Source organism: Pinus tabuliformis, chromosome 6 (genome assembly GCF_031772625.1).
Source record: "Pinus tabuliformis cultivar Carrire ecotype Pingquan chromosome 6, CPIR1, whole genome shotgun sequence".
Taxonomy (NCBI): domain Eukaryota; kingdom Viridiplantae; phylum Streptophyta; class Pinopsida; order Pinales; family Pinaceae; genus Pinus; species Pinus tabuliformis.
Genome location: NC_142292.1, coordinates 1,848,510,777 through 1,848,524,137, shown reverse-complemented (window position 1 = coordinate 1,848,524,137; position 13,361 = coordinate 1,848,510,777).

Here is a 13,361-nt window from a genome sequence, read left to right as displayed (position 1 = left end):
TTATTGATATTACTTGATAAAAAACAAGCCTACCTAGAGAAATAGGCGATCAGGTGAGGCTAGGGTGGAAAAGAGGCTGGATCGTTTCCTGATGAACGAAGACCTTATTAACAACATCTCAATTTTTAGGCAATGGGTAGGGATGGGAGGAGATTTAGACCACTTTCCTATTATCTTGGAGTTGAAAGGGACTAGTAGGAAGCCTAGATCCCCTTTTAAATTCAATCCAACATGGCTTAAAGAAATCAGTTTTAATGAGCTGGTAAAGGCCACATGGATTCCTTTGGCCCTTGACCAGGACCATTCCATAGCACATCAGTTTATGGAAAACCTCAAAAGAATGAAACAGGCAACTATTATATGGGCAAAAGAAAAAAGGATAAGGGAAGATGTTGAACTAAAAATCATAGAAGAATCCCTAGAAAAACTGGAATGTCTGGAGGGAGATGGATATGAGACAGAAGAAACAAAGGATAAAACAGTTGGAAACCTCAAAAAGGAAGATCCTAAAAGACAAATAAGATCAATGGAGACTCAAAAGTAGAGCCATTTGGCTAGCCTCAGGGGACAAAAACTCAAAGTTTTTTCAAAATTATGCAAGAGGCAGAAAGAATATAAGCATGTTGGCTTAGTGGGTCCTGACCCAGGTTTAGAGTTAGTTTTTCCAAACAAATCCCTACACTGCTGGCCCTTTCGGCATCAATATACGGAGTGCGGACTAAAGTCTCACCGAAGCAGTATGGGGGGATGCTGGAACCAAGTTTCCACACCGAGAGAGTAGTGTAATGTCATTTTATGCCCTAAACCTCCCTTCGCACAAATCGATAAGCCTTTGAGGCTTATCGATATAACTTCCTTTAATCAACCTCTAGACCTTCACGAAGGTCTATGACTCTCTTTCATGGACCTTAAATAGGTGAGTCAACTACTTACACGCCTCTGTGATTACTCCTAATCCTGTATTTACCCAGATTGGCCTAAGCATTGAGAACTTTAACATGCAATAAGATATGCTTCACGAAAAGAGTTAATATTAAGTGCGTTCATATAACAACATCAATTATGTAAAGTTGCACATCAATAAAGTATTAATTCATAAACCCATCACAACGTAAAAGCGCATTCATTCATAATAGAGTAAGTAAAAAAAACACATGAATTTCTAGAATAATCTCTTTATTAATACTTCAGTTCTTCTTATAGACTCAAGACATCCCTATGTACTTAGCTACAGGGGTATGTGCACTCAATTGTGGACTCTACTCTAGGCCTCTGTGAACACAAATACAGAGCCTCTCTTCTACTCTAAGACGTCTTCACTCTTCCATCTATTGACCCATTGCATTCATCTTCATCATCAATGTCTTCTATAGACATCCTAAGACACACATATTTATACAATCCCATGGTCTGCGGACCATGGGTAAGTCTTCAAAAGTCGACTCAACTTACATACAAGAAGGTTAAAACCCTTTATGACACTTTATTGTCTACGTGCTCCTCAAACATAACTTGCAGACACTTTACATTTTATACAACAAAACTTGGGCTTTTTGCCCCAAAACTTGGGCTTTTTGCCCAAAAACTTGGGCTTTTGCCCCAAAATTGACCCTAGGGGACCCTGTCCCAATAGGTCCCCGAAAAGCCCCCAACATAAAGATCGTGAGTCTCCCTCGAGTCACTCTACTAGCATGGAGATCTTACTGCGGAGACCTCCCAACTATACTTGTGCCACTACTACCTCAGTTGCACTCTACGTGGTTTCCTGTTTGATCTAATCCACTAGTTGCGTTGTTGCCGGTCCTACACTCTCTTCCTTGATTTCCTACTGTATGCATTATAGGCTTGCCAACCTCTCCTCAATGTTGGTAGAGACAACATAGGCCTCATCCAACCAAGGCCCCAATCTAGCCTTGCGAAATGCCTCTTTCTTCTGCACTACTTCCACTTGTTCAAGCAGCTACTTCGCCTCTTGTAGCTTGGCCACTCATTTTGTTGTAGCGATGGTGCGTGTCGTCGCTCTCACTTCATCATATTGCTATTGTAATTGGTTGGCTTCTGCATTTAACCTCTGTAGGTTAGGATCTTCTTGCAGATCCGTGACTACCTCCGTGGATTACTTGAAGAGTGCGGTGCAATCCACCATCGCAGCATCCACAGTTGCAATTCCATCCTTCACAGTGGCTTCAGCTGTTCTCTTACCTCTAGCAGGGTTAAAGGTTGTGACTTCAAATCCAACTCTATGATTTTCAGGTTCAGTTCAAACTGAACCTTGGCCACTTATGTCTTGGCATCATGTATGCCTGTAGCCAACTTCTTGATCTTTGCCTCCAAAGGCGCTTCCTACGGGATATGCAGTTCAGGTACTATTCTGCATGCCTCGGCCACTATGGTTGCAAGCTGGTCGTTATGTGCTTGAACATTCTTTTGTGCCTACAGTGTTGCTGAATTTTCCATGAACATTTGTTTGTTGTTGACTCTGTACTCGCTTATCAGGCTCAGTGTGCACTCCTCCGGGGCCTTAACTTTTGCTATCACACCTACTTGTAGTGTGTGAAGAAACTCGTTGGGGAGCACGGTTAGGTTAAGGCCAATATTCTTCAAAGAGCTGAAAATAGCCTTGTCAGTGGCCACCTCCACACTCAAAGATCCATCAGGCAGTGCGACTGCACGAAGATCCAATGATCAAACCATCTCTATTGCTTGAGTGGTCCCCGGTGCCAAACTTGTTAAGGCAATGTTGCTTTGTCTTGCACCTGTCTGCATTCTAGTTTTCTGGATATGTAGCTCATGGAGATCCTTTTAGATGGTGCTCAGTGCCTTCTTTTGTTGCTGCTCAAACTGCTGCAACAGTTCTGCAGTAGTATCCCGCACCTTATCTCCAATTTCATCCAAGTCACCATCCATCAAAGTAATTAGATCCAATGACGGCTTGGTGTATTTTTTCTTCTTCTGTGGTCCTACCTTTTCCTACTTCCTGTACCACTTCACTCAAAAGGGAGTGCTCTCCTACTGATCACCACTGCCCTGCTCTAACCCCTCTTCCTCCTCTGTTTGGGGCAAAGGAGATTTCTGACTTCTTTCAGAGTCGCACTCTTCCTACTTTTCCTGTTCCTTCGCAACATGCTCTGCTTCTACCCGGGCCTTCTGCTCAGCCTCTTTCCTCCTCTTTGTAGCCAATTGTTGAACCTTCTGTTTGGCCACATCCTTCTTCTTCTTCTCCATGGACTTGCTAGTCCCTGTGGCCAGATTAGATGCATAATGCCACTCTATTTTCCAGTGCTTGATGACCTCTTCAATAGCATCATCCATAGCAAGGTAGGGTAGTTCGAACCAATTTTCTTCAGGATCCTTTAATGCCTAAATGTATACATGGTGGAAGTTTGCTTTGAACTCCACATACCCTGAAAGTTGTTTAAACATGGTTGGTGACAACTGTAGCTTCTGTTTGATGGTTGTGAGAATGCTCACCTCCATCAACACCCAAAAGAATTTTCTCTCTGTGACCCACACAACATTTTTTGTGGCCCATAGAGATGCAAATTTTGCGGCTTCAGGTAAATTCTTCTCCACTGGAGGAAACTAGTTGTCCTACAGCAAATCCCACGTGATGAGCACTATCGAGAGCAACAACCACGAATAGTGGAATGTCTTACTCTCGTCCTGTGCCTCTCTTCAGGTCGCAAGGAAATCACTACACATGTAACGTGCCCAGTTGAACTGTACGCCCTCCATGCACTGTGCTGCCAAAGAAACTACTAGTGCCGTCACCTCATCCGCATGACACTTTCTCATAACCTTGCCGGCCAAAATCTGGATGGCAACCTTCACCACGGGGTCAGTAATTGAGGTAATCGAGTACCCATGCAGCTTATTCACTAGTTTAAACTTATCCTTTATCTTCTCAGTGAGGTTTCACTCGCCCGTCTTCTGGCCAAACACCTTGGCTGGATTCAATCCTAAGTGTGGCAATAGCGTGACCCGATGGATCAACATATTGATGACGGGGATCAGCTCGGTCAGCCACAAGCACCCGTCATGCACGAGACAAAACAATTTCTTGATGATGATTAGGTTTATATTTGCGTGATGGTACTGGGGAACCCACAACAGGTTCAACATCCCTGACATGTTTACTCTGCGAATCCATTCCATAGGCTCCAATGTGGTGACACCAGACTATTTATAGAAGACCCTCTTCATGAATATGTTTGTAGCAAGGTGGGGGAATCTCTCGTGGTCCACCAAATTCTAGTCTTCTAGCTTCATGTGTGATATCCGTGTGAAGCACAGACATTCAAAGGTGATGTTCTCTAGTAACATGGGTGTGTTAAGGAGGATTTTTCCTTCATTTGGGTCCTTTGGGACCTTCACTTTGCCCTTGAACAGAGGGATATACTCCGACAACCTAGATATAGGGTGTACCCCCTCAATGTCTATATCTTCCGCACCCTCCTCAACCTCTAGATCCACCACTTTCCCCTTCTCCTTCGTGTTCAACTTTTCTTTCCTCTAAGTCTGTGTAGCATCATGCTTCCTCACTAACTTGCGCACCAACACTAGCTTCTTTTTCCTATCCTTATTAGGCTTGGGGACCTCCCTCACCGCATAGGCTTCGGCCTAGGTGACCTCAGCGTCGTAGGCACCACAGTTGGAACCTCCATACTCATCATCTTTGGAGTAGCTCCATTAGAGGCGATAACTCCCCCAGTACTAGTGGTATTTGCTGGTCCAAACACTATGATAAGAATAAACCACTGAGTGTCTTCAGATAACTTCTCAAACACAAAAGCAATGACCAAATCCATGTAAAGTTGAGGAGTCATAAACACTCGACAACTCAACAAAAAATTCCAGGAATGCAAAGTGTTTCTCATTAGATGGCCACACGTAATTTATAGGTGAATTCGAATTCAAATTCGACCGTTTCCCTAAAAATCAATCAATAAATGCTATATTGGTGGCAAATTTCCAAAGATTTCACTCTTAAATTCAAACTTAAACATCACCCCACTGCTCCTCTTAACCCTCTCTTCATTGCCAAATCATGAATAGTGATGATAACGGTCACTTTATGGCTGTGCTGCATAGTCTCTCCTCCTATAGCACAGCTCCCTTCGTGCTTCTTATGGGACTGTGACATCCTCATGTTTTGTATAGACCCGTTGTCGCACAGCTCTACAAACCGGGCTGAGTAGTTTATAGTCCCATGCCTCCTTGCAGCTACTTGGAGCGCTAAGATTACCCTACCATCATGTAGTCATTGGGCTAGATCCCCAGTGTATGGCTTCAATTAGCTTCCATTTACCTTTCCTGGAAATGGATCTCCATTCAATTTTATGAGCTGAAGTGCTCCACCATCGGTAATCTCTTTGATAACATATGGCCCCAGCCAATGAATCTGAAATTTTCCTCGAAACTTATGAAACTTACTATCATATAATAAAACTAAGTCATTTACCTTGAAGGTGCGCAGTTTGATGTGCTAATCAAGCCAAGCCTTTTCGTGTTCCTTTTGAACATGTTGATGGAATCCAGCCAAAAATAAATCTTCCTCGAGCTCTGTTAGCTATGCGAGCCTCTCTTCTAAGGCTCTGCGGTCTGTAATTCCTGTAAAATTCGTTATTCATAGACTAGGCACAATGTACTCCATAGGGATTACATCTTCTATGCCATAGACGAACCAAAAAGGTGTCTGACCAGTAAGCTTCTTACAAGTAGTTTTGTGATCCCATAATACTGCAAGTATGCGCATGTCCCAATCTTTCCTCTATGCATTGAAAACCTTTGTCAGCGCACCCTCCAATATTTTATGAAAAGCCTCAACTGCCCCATTGGCCTAAGGATGATATGGCATACTCTTCTGATGATAAACTTGGAATTCTTCTGTCAGCCTGCTGATCATTTCATTGAGGAAATGTGTACCGCGATCACTCATCAAAATCTTTGGGCAACTGAACCTAGTCAACATAGATTAAAATAAGAAATTCACTATTTTTTCCCCTGTACAGTCATTCACGAGTTGTGCTTTTGCTCATCTGGTAAAATACTCGGTCACGGCGATGATATACCACGCACCCGTCCTCTTTTCTGGAGGTTGAATCAGTCCTACAAAATCAATTGCCCATTTCTCAAATGGCTACAATGATACATGTGGATTCAAAGGAAGCTCACCCCTCTGCGATGGCCTACCGATTGTCTGACATGCATCGCACATCGTACAATATGCTTTGGAATCCTTATGTAACATTGGCCACCACAACCTACCACGTAAAATCTTCTACGTTGTTGCTTTTCCTACATAATGGCCTCCCGCATCTCCTGCATGAGCTTCAGCAAGGACATTGTTTCGTTCAAAGTTAGGCACATAGCGTTATAGTATCTCATCTGATCCCATCTTATACAAGTGGCCTGCAATAACAGAAAAGTCTATCGTGCGCACCACTAATTCCTTATTTTGTTGACTCATGTATCCTTCTGGATCCATTCTTGTAGTCAGGAAGTGGATAATGTTTGCAAAGTGATTATCTGTTATGCACACCATGAAGAGTTGCATGTCAGGTAGCCCTTCCTCCATGTTGGTAGGCTCATGTCCTGATTCAATACATGACAGATGCTCTAGCCCTACATTCAATCGCCCTGGCTTCACAATTACTTCGAAATCATACTCTTGAAACAATAGCAACCATCTACATATTTCCAATCCCAACATAGGCTTATTGATTAGGTGCTTTAATGCTGAATGGTCTGTATACATCTTAAATTGTCCACCTAGCAGGTAATGTATGAACTTTTGGAGCATGTACACCCTAGCCAACCCTTCACGCTCTATCGTCGAATAATTCTTTTCAACCTTAGACAAATTCCTGCTTGCAAACGCTATAGGCTGATCCAATTATCCTTCACCAGCCTATGTCAGCACTGCTCCTAGCGCAATACGTGAAGCCTCCACATGCACATGAAATTCCTTCTTCCAATTTATCGAGAAGACTAGGATCGCCACGGTGACCATTTTCTCCTTCAATACATCCAAACTCCGCTGACAGTCATCATTCCAATAGAATGTAGCATCCTTCTTTAGTAGCTTTTCCATCGGCACAGTGATTTGAGCATAAATTTTGATGAACTTTTGATAGTACCCCATATGACCCAGTGTTGCATGCAACTGTTTAACACTCCTTGGCACCTCCAAATTAATTATAACTGCGATCTTAGCAGGGTCCTGCATTAAGCCTTGTATGCATACCACATGACCCAACAAGATTCTAAAAGGGACATAGAACAAGCATTTCTTCAAGTTCAACATGATTTGATACCTTCTACATGTATCCAACATCAAGCAAAAACTAGCTACATGGCGCTTTACCAATCCAAACAACGTCCAATCATCAAAATATACCTCCAAATATTTTTGAATAAGCTCTTTGAATGTCGTGATGACTACATGTGAGAAGATCGCCGACGCATTTTTAAGTCCAAAAAGAATGACAGTATACTAGAAGCATCCCCACTCTGTCATGAAGGTTGTCTTACTTCTATGTTCTGGCACGATATTAATCTGATGGTACCCAGAGAACCCATAAGTGAATGAATATGCTTCATGTCCTCCTATGTTTTCCAATACTTTATCTGTGAATGGTGTCAGAAAAGGATCATGAACGCAAGCATCGTTAAGGTTTCTGAGATCTACACAAATCCATATGTTGCCCTTTTGTTTCTTTTCCTGGACCACCATTGGGCTCACCCAGTTAGACTCTTCTATAGGTTCAATAATACCTGCTTCGAACATCTTATCTAACTCCAAGTGGACCTTTTCCTTATACTTGGGATTGATGCGATAGGGCCTTTGCTTAATCGGCTTCACGTCCGACTTCAAGGTGATCTTCATTAGACCTAGGTCCCCTATTATTCCTTTTAAGTCTGAAAACTTTGTAGGGAACAAATCTTGATACTCATGAAGCAAGTCAACGACCTTATCTACTGTAGCATCATCGCAATAGTCCCCAATCTTTGCAAACTAACTAACTTCGGGGTCCACACTATTGGACCGTCAAGCCTCCACCTTCCTTGGTCGTCTGCCAATTTAACGATCCACTCATATAGTTTGATCGAGAAGGAGAAGAAGAAAGTTTCATGTATCTCTCTATATAGATACCTATCTAACAATATTCTTTTGTCAGGCGCGGATTTATGTTTTCTTACGCCGCAAATTCATGGATCTTCCTATCTAGCCACTCCTCAATCTCTTTCTTTTTTGGATTCTAGTGATGTGACATCACACATATCTTTATGCATATCCTGGTCCCGACAATGGAATTATTTGTTCGCTTAGTGGGTCCTGACCCATGTTCATAGTTAGTTTTTCCAAACAAATCTCTACACTACTGGCCCTTTCGGCATCAATCTGCGGAGTGCGAACTGAAGTCTCACCAGAAACAGTATGGGGGGATGATGGAACCAAGTTTGCGCACCCAGAGAGTAGTGAATGTAGTTTTATGCCATAAACCTGCCTTCTTGCAGATTGATAAGCCTTTAAGTATTATTGATATAAATTCCTTTAATCAACCTCTGGACCTTTGCGAAGGTCTATGACTACCTTTTGCGAACCTTAAATAGGTGAATAAACTACTTACGCACCTCTGTGATTAATCCTAATCCTATATTTACCCAGATCAGCCTAATCATTGAGAACTTTAACATGAAATAAGATATGCTTCACGTAAATAGTTAATATTAAGTGCTTTCATATAACAACATCAATTATGTAAAGCCGCGCATCAATACAATATTAATTCATAAACCCATCACAACACAAAAGTGTACTCATTCATAACAAAGTAAGTAGAAAAACCACAGGAATTTCTGGAATAATCTCTTTATTAATACTTCAATTCTTCTTACATACTCAAGACTTCCCTGCGCACTCAGCTGCAGGGGTCTGCGCACTCAGCTGTGGATTCTACTCTAGGCCTCTGTGCACACAGCTACAAAGCCTCTCTTCTACTCTAGTACTTCTTCGCTCTTCTGTCTATTAACCTATTACATTCATCTTCATCATCGATGTCTTCTATAGACATCCTAAGACACACCTATTTATACAATCCCATGGTTCACGGACCATGGGTAGATATTCAAAAGCCAACTCAACTTACATAAAGGAAGGGTAAAACCCTTTATGACACTTTACTATCTATACGCTCCGTTACCAGAATTTGTGGAGACTTTACAATTTATACGACAAGATTTGGTCCTTTTGCCCCAAAACTTGGGCTTTTCCCCCAACATTTACCCTAGGGGACCCTGTCCCAACAAAACACTATATGGGAAATGCAAAAGGAATATAGAGGAACAACAAAAACTTTTGATGAGCTAGCGTCTCTAGGGAGAGACCACTTCAAAGCAATTTTTAGAGCTCCAAATCAAGCAACAATAGAAAAAGTTATTCAGGTTTCCCAACTTTTCCCTAGATATGTGGAGGAGGAAGAAAATGAACTACTTATGGCTCCAGTCACAAGAGGAGAAGTCGAAGGAGTTATAAAATCAATGTAGAAAGACAAGAGTCCGGGGCTGGATGGATGGACGGTTGAATTCTTCCAACACTTTTTTGAGATTTTAGGGGACGAGCTTACCTGGGTGGTGGAGGAATCCAGAATCAAAGGTCAGGTTTATGAGCCTTTCAACTCTACTTTTCTAGCTCTAATTCCTAAAAATGATGATCCAATATTTTTTAGGGAATTTAGACCAATCTCTGCTTGTAATTATCTCTACAAAATAATTGCAAAGCTCCTTGTTGTCTGATTAAAACCAATTGTCTCTAAAAATGTTTCTAGGGAACAATTTGGTTTTCTAGATGGCAGACAAATTCATGAAGCCATAGGTGTCGCTCAGGAATCTATGCACAATATCAAAAAGAGAAAAAGGAAAGGATTGATAGTAAAAATAGACCTATCAAAGGCATGTGATTGAATAATCAACTGGATCTATCTATGTGTCTTGCTTACTCATTTGGGATTTAATATTGGCTTTATGAATTGGGTTATAAGATGCATAAAAAATGTGATTTTTGTAGTCCTAAATAATGGAGAGGCATCCCCATTCTCCCACAGCTAGAGAGGCTCAGACAAGGGTTCCCCTTGTAACCTCTATGCTTTTTATTAGCAGCTGAAGGGTTGAGCTAGATGATTCTCTCAGCTAAATGTAGGGGAGAAGTAAAAGGGATTGAAGTAGCCACAAATCTTTTTGTAACACACCTTCTGTTTGTAGATGATATTCTCCTCTTTAGTGATGGATCTAGAGGTGATATTCAACAGCTGAAAGCCTCCCTTGACCTGTTCCTTAAAGCTACAGGTATGTGCATAAATGAACAAAAGTCTTCTCTAGTTCATGAAGGTTTCTCCTTGGAAGAAATCAATAGAATTCATACTTTCCTCCCCTTTGATGCAAAGCCTATGAAGGACAGTTTCAAATACTTAGGATTCCACCTCAAGCCGGATTCATACAAAAAACAAGACTGGATGTGGTTGTTGGCCAAAATGGAAAAGCGTATAAAACACTAGAGTTATAAATGGCTCTCGAGGGCTGGAAGACTGGTACTAATAAAATATGTTCTAATTGCAATTCTGGTTTATTGGATTTCCCTCACTTGGGTCCCCAAAGGAATCCTAGCCTAGATTAGGAAACTGTGTGGTCATTTTTATGGGTTGGAGCAAAGGAGGAAGCAGTTCTCCCATGGGTGGCATGGGATAAGATAACTCTCCCAAAAGCATGGGGAGGATGGGGAATAAATGACCTCCCCTTATTTGCAACATCTCTTGCAACAAAATCAGGGTGGTGTATTTTATTGTTGGATAACCTCTGGACTGCTGTAGTCAAAAGAAAATATATTGATCCCATTCCCATTAAGGAATGGGTGTGCCGGCTAGACCAAAAATCTCAAAATGTATCTATTATTTGGAAAGCCACACTGGAATCCTTCAGGGCTATAGAAGAAAAAATTGTATGGCACATAGGGAATGGCGAGAAGGCTAGAAAATAGGTATGTATCTATGGATGGGATGCAACAAAGGATAAGATATTCAAAGGGATTTAACAACATCTCTCAATGACCAAGGAATTATTTTCTTGAATGAGGAGGAAGATATTGAAGTTTCCTCGATTTGGCACCAGGGTTGGAAATCGACCATAGATCTTCACATAGACCCTCACTGGGGAGCTGAATGGGAGCACTACACCAGAGAATTGCAATGAACTCATGTCATGATAAGGGATCAGTCATATGAGCTTATATGGGTCCATGCACCTTTAGGTTGATACTCTCCTAAAAATGGATACATTTATCAAATGGACAAGAGAGTACAGGGGGTGTATGCATGATGGTGGAGACCATTATGGAAACTAAAATTCCCTGCAAATTCAAGACTATTTTTCTGGTGCCTCCTCAGAAATAAGGTGCCAACATGGGATAACCTTCAAAAAAGAAACAAACATGGTCCGGGTTGGTGTATGATATGCAAAAACTCTGAAGAAACGGTGAACCATTTGTTATTAAGTTGCTCATTCACCTTTAAAATTTGGAAGGGCACTCTAAGACTTTTGGGACTTAATTTGAACTCGAGAGGTGCAAACATTTTTAAGGCTTGGAAAAATTGGTGGAACTCAGTGCAAGATGAAAATTTGAGAAATGTCCCACCAATAATCACATGGGGTATATGGTTGGCAAGAAACAAAGGCATTTTTTGTGACATTCCTTCATCTCCCTCCCTTATAGCTATTGAGTGTGATGCAATTTTCTCTTTACTTCCAACCTCATCAACAACCTTGTCTCCTCGAATTATTAGAGAGGAAAAAATAAACCGACATATATCGTGGGCTTATTTTTATGAAGTATCTAATGCACATAATAGATGTGGGGCGTGTTTTGTTATACACATCAATAAACAAAGGAACCTAAAAGCTTCAGTTGGCCTTGGAACTGGAACAAACAAATTTTCACAACTCCTCTCATTGAATTTACTATTATGTTGGATTTGGGAATTGAAATTGATACAATACAAATATTTAGTGATTCCTTAAATTTCATAAATTGGTTCAATGAAGTAAAATGATGCCAAAAACACACTTTACTTCCACTCGTTGAAGAAATTTTACATGTAAAACAGGGCTTTGATTACATTTATGGTTTCCACATATATATGGAACAAAACTCTGAGGTAGATATCCTTTCTAAGGAGGGTCTACAACACGATTTGGATAGATGGCATATAAGAGAAATAAAATAAGGGAAGATCTCGTGATCAAATCAAGAGGCATACATTAGATGATGCCTTTTCCTTTGCATGTTTTTCTTACACTATATAGACAATTTTCTCTTTGTTCGTCTATTTTTTTTATGCAGTTTTATCAGTTTTTATCTTTACAAGTGTAAGTTTTTCTATTGATACAACTAGTTTCTATTTTGGATCCTATATGCTACAATTCTTAAACATTTGAATAGTACTTCATGTGAGTTGTTTTCTACAGTATACAAGAGAGGTCCAATTTTTTTTTTCATATTCCTGAGTATTAATTATGGTTTATGTCATAGTCTACTCAATCACTATGTGTTTTTCTTTTTGGAACAAAAATACAATAATGCTTAAGGCATCTACATATATAAATTTTTATTCTCATAATAAAAAGTTTGATTGCTGTCTTGGAAAAGAAAAAATGTTGATATTTAAGAAATCAAACTCACAAAAATCTTTGTTGATATGTTTATAGAGTAATGTTTGATGTTTTCCAATAAATTTTTATTTTAATAATTAATTTAATTTAATTATTAGAATCTTATTTTATAAAGGTATATTATAATTTTATATTATTAAAAATTAGTTTTTATATAATAAAATAATTTAAACTATTAAAATTATAATATTTTTATTTACTTTATTTTTAAAATCTTATTAGGAAAAATATATTTTATTTACTAAAGAAAGAAAAGTTCTGAAAATATCAAAGCAAAAAAAGAGAGGGAATTGATAATATATAAATGCAATAGTTAAAGTTTGAAAATGAAAAAAAAAATCATTTTCTTTTGAATGATTTAGCTACTCCTCTTGTTTGATGATTCCATTTTGATAAAAGAATATTAGAAAGAGGAAATACCTGATGAGTATTTTTCGGCAAATATTTGTGGGCGAGTTCCTCTACAACTACTCCAATCTCTATGATTCCATCGTTTGACTAATGATGGGATACACTGCTATAATTTAATTGCAGGAGGACTCTATTTGAGAAATCTTACATTGTAGAATTCATATATATTTAGCATTTAGTTGTTTTTTCTTAATAATTTTATAATTGAAAAATAAATCATTTCGGTT